Source organism: Ranitomeya variabilis, chromosome 5, assembly GCF_051348905.1.
Source record: "Ranitomeya variabilis isolate aRanVar5 chromosome 5, aRanVar5.hap1, whole genome shotgun sequence".
Lineage (NCBI taxonomy): Eukaryota > Metazoa > Chordata > Amphibia > Anura > Dendrobatidae > Ranitomeya > Ranitomeya variabilis.
The window spans coordinates 364,547,664-364,554,596 of record NC_135236.1 but is presented as its reverse complement, the minus strand read 5'-3'; positions in this window follow the sequence as shown (position 1 = coordinate 364,554,596).

Below are 6,933 nucleotides of genomic sequence, written 5' to 3'. Positions count from 1 at the left end.
CTACTTTCCAAAATGGTGTCACTTGTGGGAGGCTTCAATGTTTAGGCACATTAGTGGCTCTCCAAACGCAACATGGCGTCCCATCTCAATTCCAGACAATTTTGCATTGAAAAGTCAAATGGCGCTCATTCCCTTCCAAGCTCTGCCATGCGCCCAAACAGTGGTTTACCCCCACATATGGGGTATCCCGGTTGTTACGGAACCCCCCAGCACCCAGAATATGTTGTGCAGTCATATGTATGTATAATAGGTTCCATGTGAGATGCATGTCCCTAATACATCAGCCCACAGGCTGCGCCACTGGGTGGAGGGGAACAGATATTTCTCTTTTGACCTCCCCCACCTTTGTAATTCCCACAGGAAACATCGGCAGGCTCCGGCTACCTGCGGTTATTGTAATGTATGTCTGGCCTGCCACTTTTCAATTGGCCTGCCCTCTGCATCTGTGTGATATATATTCTGTGTCCTGTGAGTAAAGTGTTGTCACACTGCAAATACGTGGAGAAGCAGTGATCTTTTATATGTGTCCATGTAACCAAGAAAACACACCAAAAACAGGCAGAGATGCTTACCTGTCTAAATAGGCCTCAATACAAATGCACAAGCAGGGTGCAGCGGACCCAAATAAAATAGCAAATGCACAGGTGCAATACCTAATGAAACAGCCAGCCTTCAATCAGGGATTGGCCGTGTGGTACACCAATGCACTAAGATACATACTCTGTATGTGGCGTGTTCACACAAGGAATGCAAGCATCTGGCTCCAGCCTATTAATGACGCCCTATGACGGGCTGCCCAGTGCTAAAATACATCCTGTGTGAACAGAGGCCACAGTGTACAGAACCATTTGGGCCCAACTGCACCCTGCAAAAAATATACGTGCAAAACAAAACATATAAATATATGTAAGGTATTGGTTGATATTCTGGCCATAATATGTAAGCTGGCAACCCACGTCAAGGGTCCTTACTTTTTGCCAGTCCTACTCTAACATGAAAAACACCAAAAAAGGAATAATTCAAGAAAACACACCAAAAATAGGCAGAGATGCTTACCTGTCTAAATAGGCCTCAATACAAATGCACAAGCAGGGTGCAGCGGACCCAAATAAAATAGCAAATGCACAGGTGCAATACCTAATGAAACAGCCAGCCTTCAATCAGGGATTGGCCGTGTGGTACACCAATGCACTGAGATACATACTCATGTATGTGGCGTGTTCACGCAAGGAATGATTGAAGGCTGGCTGTTTCATTAGGTATTGCACCTGTGCATGTGCTATTTTATTTGGGTCCGCTGCACCCTGCTTGTGCATTTGTATTGAGGCCTATTTAGACAGGTAAGCATCTCTGCCTGTTTTTGGTGTGTTTTCTTGAATTTTTCCTTTTTTGGTGTTTTTCATGTTAGAGTAGGACTGGCAAAAAGTAAGGACCCTTGACGTGGATTGCCAGCTTACATATTATGGCCAGAATATCAACCAATTCCTTACATATATTTATATGTTTTGTTTTGCACGTATATTTTTTGCAGGGTGCAGTTGGGCCCAAATGGTTCTGTACACTGTGGCCTCTGTTCACACAGGATGCATTTTAGCACTGGGCAGCCCGCCATAGGGCGTCATTAATAGGCTGGAGCCAGATGCTTGCATTCCTTGCGTGAACACGCCACATACAGAGTATGTATCTTAGTGCATTGGTGTACCACACGGCCAATCCCTGATTGAAGGCTGGCTGTTTCATTAGGTATTGCACCTGTGAATTTGCTATTTTATTTGGGTCCGCTGCACCCTGCGTGTGCATTTGTATTGAGGCCTATTTAGACAGGTAAGCATCTCTGCCTGTTTTTGGTGTGTTTTCTTGAATTTTTCCTTTTTTGGTGTTGTCCATGTAACCAAGCAATTTCAGCCAGCGTCCTTCATTCAGACTCCAGCCAAAGCAGAGTGGACCTCCTGAACCACAGGGTGGTACTGAAAGAGGTACTCCAGCATGGTAGACCCCGTTACACTGGTGGCAGACAGCGGGATATAATACCCCATCTACAGGAGACTGAATTCCAGAGGGAGGTAAAGAACCGACTGGCGTTCTATGGCCCAAACCATGCAGTAGAGATCATACGAGAGGTGATGGCTGATGTGCGTACTGATCTGAAGAAAAAAATGGCCAAGCGGACCAGGATAGAGGTAGCCAAGATGGAGATGGCAGAGTGGACAAAAGTGGAGCTGGCCAAGATGGAGATGACAGAGCGGAGAGAGGAGAGTCAGCGAGCAGGGGGAGCTCTGGCCTCCGCCCAGGTACCTTCAACAGTAAGCCACAAAAAGATCTAGTATAATGACTTCCGACAGTTGGGGGAGGCAGAGGAAGACATTGATGGCTTTCTGCAGGACTTTGAGCGGCAGTGTGCCCTTCATCAAGTGAAGCCGGAGGAACGGGTTCAGATTCTGGCCAGCAAGCTGACAGGCCGGGCAGCGGACGCCTATCGCACAGTACCTGATGAGGACTGTATGGACTATGAGCGGATCAAAGAAGTGATCTTGGGCCGGTATGCGCTGACACCAGAGGAATACCGCCAAAAGTTCCGCGGACTTATAAAACGCGTAACCGATACCCACGCTGAATGGGCCTGTAAATTACGGCGGTCACTGCTACAGTGGGTACAAGGGAGCCAAGCAATCACTAAGGAGGACGTCCTCCAGCCCTTCTTGTTAGAACGATTCTTTAATGGACTAACCCCCGAGACACAGGAATGGCTTCGGGACAGGTGGCCAACGACTCTTGAGGAGGCCGCTCGTCTGACCGATGAACATCATGATGCCAGGAGGCCTCAGTTGTCCGGATCAAAGATGGTCACTAGGGGTCCGCCCATGGACCTGCAGGGCCCCAAACCACAGAAGATTGTAGGGGGACCAGTTAAAAACCCGGCCTACCACAGTCACCCTGGGGCGCGATGCCACACCTGCCATCAGCTGGGCCACCTGCAAAGACAATGTCCCAACCGGACTCAGCATACCCAGTGGCCAAAGGTGGGAACAGCTACCTTCAGCCGGGCCGCTGTACACTGCTACCAAGGCGAAGCTGACCCAGCATTGGGGGCTACGACTAACCAGGGGGTGGAAAAGATGGAGGAAGTGCTGCATGAAGTAGACCCAGTGCACGCAGCCCGGGCAGATAATCGACAACAGCATCGACAGGTCGTGTGGGTTAATGGGAAACGTATGCAGGGACTAAGAGATTCCGGGGCAATTTTGACCCTTGTGAAGCCTCATCTCATCCGGGACCAAGAGAAGACGGACCAGACAGTCGCAGTCCGTGTAGCAGGGGGAGCCATACATCGACTGCCCACTGCCAGGATTCACCTGAACTGGGGAGTCGGGGATGGCCTTGCTGAGGTCGGCTTGATGGAGGATTTGCCTGCAGACGTCTTGCTGGGAAATGACTTGGGGCCCATGTTGTCTGCCTTCTCGGTTGCCCCTCTGGCTGAGACATATCCTGTGACCACCCGGAGACAAGCTTGAGCTGCGGAGGAGGAATCACACTCAGAGGAGGCCCAGGTAAGACATCCCAGCCCTACACGTATTCCCATAGCCAGACACATTTCTTGGGCCACCCCAGCTGAATTTAAGAGGAAGTTACTTGAGGATCCTTCATTGGAGGGATATTGTGGGAAGGCACAGGAGGGGAGAGGGGTACTGGAAGGGGAACAGTTTGTATGGAAGCAGGGACTCTTCTACCGAATCACACAGCAGCACCACACAGGGACGAACCCCACTATAAAACGAGAGCTGGTAGTTCCCAAGAAGTATAGGCAGGAGTTACTGCGAATCTCTCATGACATACCCTTGGCCGGGCACTTCGGCGTCAGTCGCACCAGGCATCGTCTGACTGAAAATTTCTTTTGGCCGGGGGTAACCTATGATGATCGTCAGTACTGCCAGACCTGTGACAGTTGCTAGCGCATTGGCAAGAGGGGAGATCGATGCAAGGCCAAATTACGCCCCCTCCCCATTGTGGAGGAACCCTTTAGCCGAGTAGCGGTCGATCTGATAGGGCCGTTAGCCAAACCCAGTCCGTCAGGGAAAAGGTATATATTGACAGTGGTAGATTATGTCACACGATATCCAGAGGCGGTTGCGTTACCTAACATACTGGCAGAGACGGTGGCGGCTGCTCTGCTCCAGGTTTTCTCACGGGTTGGATTTCCCCGGGAGATTATCTCGGACCAGGGTACCCAGTTTACAGCAGAGGTGACCAACCAACTGTGGAAGCTGTGCGGCGTAAAGTCCATTAGAAGCGCCCCGTACCACCCACAAACCAATGGGTTGTGTGAACGCTTTAACGGGACGTTAAAACAACTCATTGGGACTTTTACCAGGACCTACAGGGACCAGGCGAAATTCTTGCCACACCTCCTGTTTGCCTATCGGGAGGTGCCCCAAGAATCCACAGGGTTCTCCCCATTCAAACTGGTATACAGGAGGCGGGTAAGGGGACCCCTAGACTTAGTGCTAGAACACTGGGAAGGGGAGGGCATCATAGAAGGGGTACCTATTGTACCCTATGTGTTGGAATTCCGGGACCGCCTACAGGAGCTGACCCAGGCTGTACGTGGGAACATGCAGGTGGCCCAGCGGCGCCAGCGCGTATGGTACGATCGGAGAGCCAGAGAATGCACCTTGGAATTAGGATAGAAGGTCCTGGTGTTAGAGCCCACTAGGCAGAACAAGTTCCAAACTGCATGGCAGGGGCCCTACCAGGTAGTGGGGAAAATAGCCGACACCACCTATAATGTAGCCGATTGTGACGACCCCAGGGTTATCCGCATGTTCCACGTGAATACGCTGAAACCCTACCGGGAGCGCCCTGAAGAGGTAGTGGCCATCTGTGCACCTGAAGCAGAGGATTTAGCCGGACTTCCCTTGCCTGATGTCTTAGGGGAAAGGACTCAGTCCAAAACATGGGAACAGGTACACTTGGGTGAAGACCTAGGTCCCCGGGAGAGACAGCAGGTGGAGGCGTTGTTGAGGCAGCGACAGAGGATGTTTTCGGGGAGACCAGGGTACACTCGCCTGGCACAACACAAGGTTGAGAGCCAGGATCAGACCCCCCTGCGACAGTCCCCCTTCCGCGTCCCAGAGTCTGTACGAGAAGGGATGCAACAAGAGATACAAGAGATGTTGCGTTTAGGGGTCATTGGAGAGTCAGAAAGTCCCTGGGCATCCCCCGTAGTGTTAGTGCCCAAGAAGGATGTGACTACACGGTTTTGTGTAGACTATCGTAAGCTCAATGAAAAAACGGTGACGGATGCGTATCCCATGCCACGTATGGATGAGCTGTTAGACCGGCTGGCGGTAGCAAAGTATTTGACCACCATCGATCTATGCAAAGGCTACTGGCAGATTCCCCTTAGTCCTGACGCTTTTCCCAAGTCAGCATTTGTCACCCCGTGCTGCTTATTCCAGTTACGAGTTATGCCATTCGAGATGAAGAATGCCCCAGCGACCTTCTAGAGGCTGGCTGACCGGCTTCTGGATGGTCTCCAGGACTATGCTTGTGCCTACCTGGATGACATCGCCATCTACAGCGCGACATGGGAAGAGTATCTAAATCACCTAGAGACAGTGTTGGACAGGATCCACAAGTCTGGAACCACCCTGAACCCAAACAAGTGTCACGTGGGCAAAGCAGAGGTTCAGTATTTAGGGCATTGGGTGGGAAGTGGGAAACAGCGACCAGAACTAGCCAAGATTGAGGCCATAGCTAAATGGCCCACCCCACGCACTAAAACCTAGGTCATGGCGTTTCTAGGGACAGCGGGGTATTACAGGAAATTTGTTCCCAATTACAGCAGCGTAGCCAAGCCCCTCACTGATCTGACCCGTAAGAACCAACCCTGCCAGGTAACCTGGACCCCAGAGTGTGAGGAAGCCTTCCGCCAGCTAAAGGACACCCTCACCAATACCCCTGTATTGGCCGCACCCGATCCAACTAAACGTTTCCTTGTTCACACAGACGCTTCTATGTTTGGATTGGGAGAAGTACTGAGCCAAGTTGGGCCGGACGGCCAAGAACACCCGGTAGCTTACCTGAGTCGGAAACTACTGCCCTGTGATTTAAGCTATGCGGCCATCGAGAAGGAGTGCCTGGCGGTAGTATGGGCACTCAAAAAGTTGCAACCATATTTGTATGGACGACAGTTTTCCCTCTTAACGGACCATAATCCCCTAGTCTGGCTTAATCGGGTCTCCGGAGACGCCAGATTACTGCGGTGGAGTTTAGCCCTACAACCTCTGGACTTCACCATCCACTACAGACCCGGCAAACAAAACGGTAACGCCGATGGACTAAGTCGACAAATGGAACTTGTACCAACCCCATAAACTTCGGTCATCCCCAAACCGATCCGTTAAGGATCAGACTGTGTATGCCGATCGCGTCGCTGAATAGGGGAGCCGTGTTACGGAACCCCCCAGCACCCAGAATATGTTGTGCCGTCATATGTATGTATAATAGGCTCCATGTGAGATGCATGTCCCTAATGCATCAGCCCACAGGCTGCGCCCCTGGGCAGAGGGGACCAGATATTTCCCTTCTGACTTCCCCCACCTTTGTAATTCCCACAGTAAACATCGGCAGGATCTGGCCACCTGCGGTTATTGTAATGTATGTCTGGCCTGCCGCTTTTCAATTGGCCTGCCCTCTGTATCTGTGTAATATATTTTGTGTCCTGTGAGTAAAGTGTTGTCACACTGGAAATACGTGGAGAAGCAGTGATCTTTTATATGCGTCCATGTAACCAAGCAATTCCAGCCAGCGTCCTTCATTCAGACTTCAGCCAAAGCAGAGTGGACCTCCTGAAACACGGGGTGGTACTGAAAGAGGTACTCCAGCACGGTAGACCCCATTACACCGGTACTCAGGACAAATTGTACAACAACT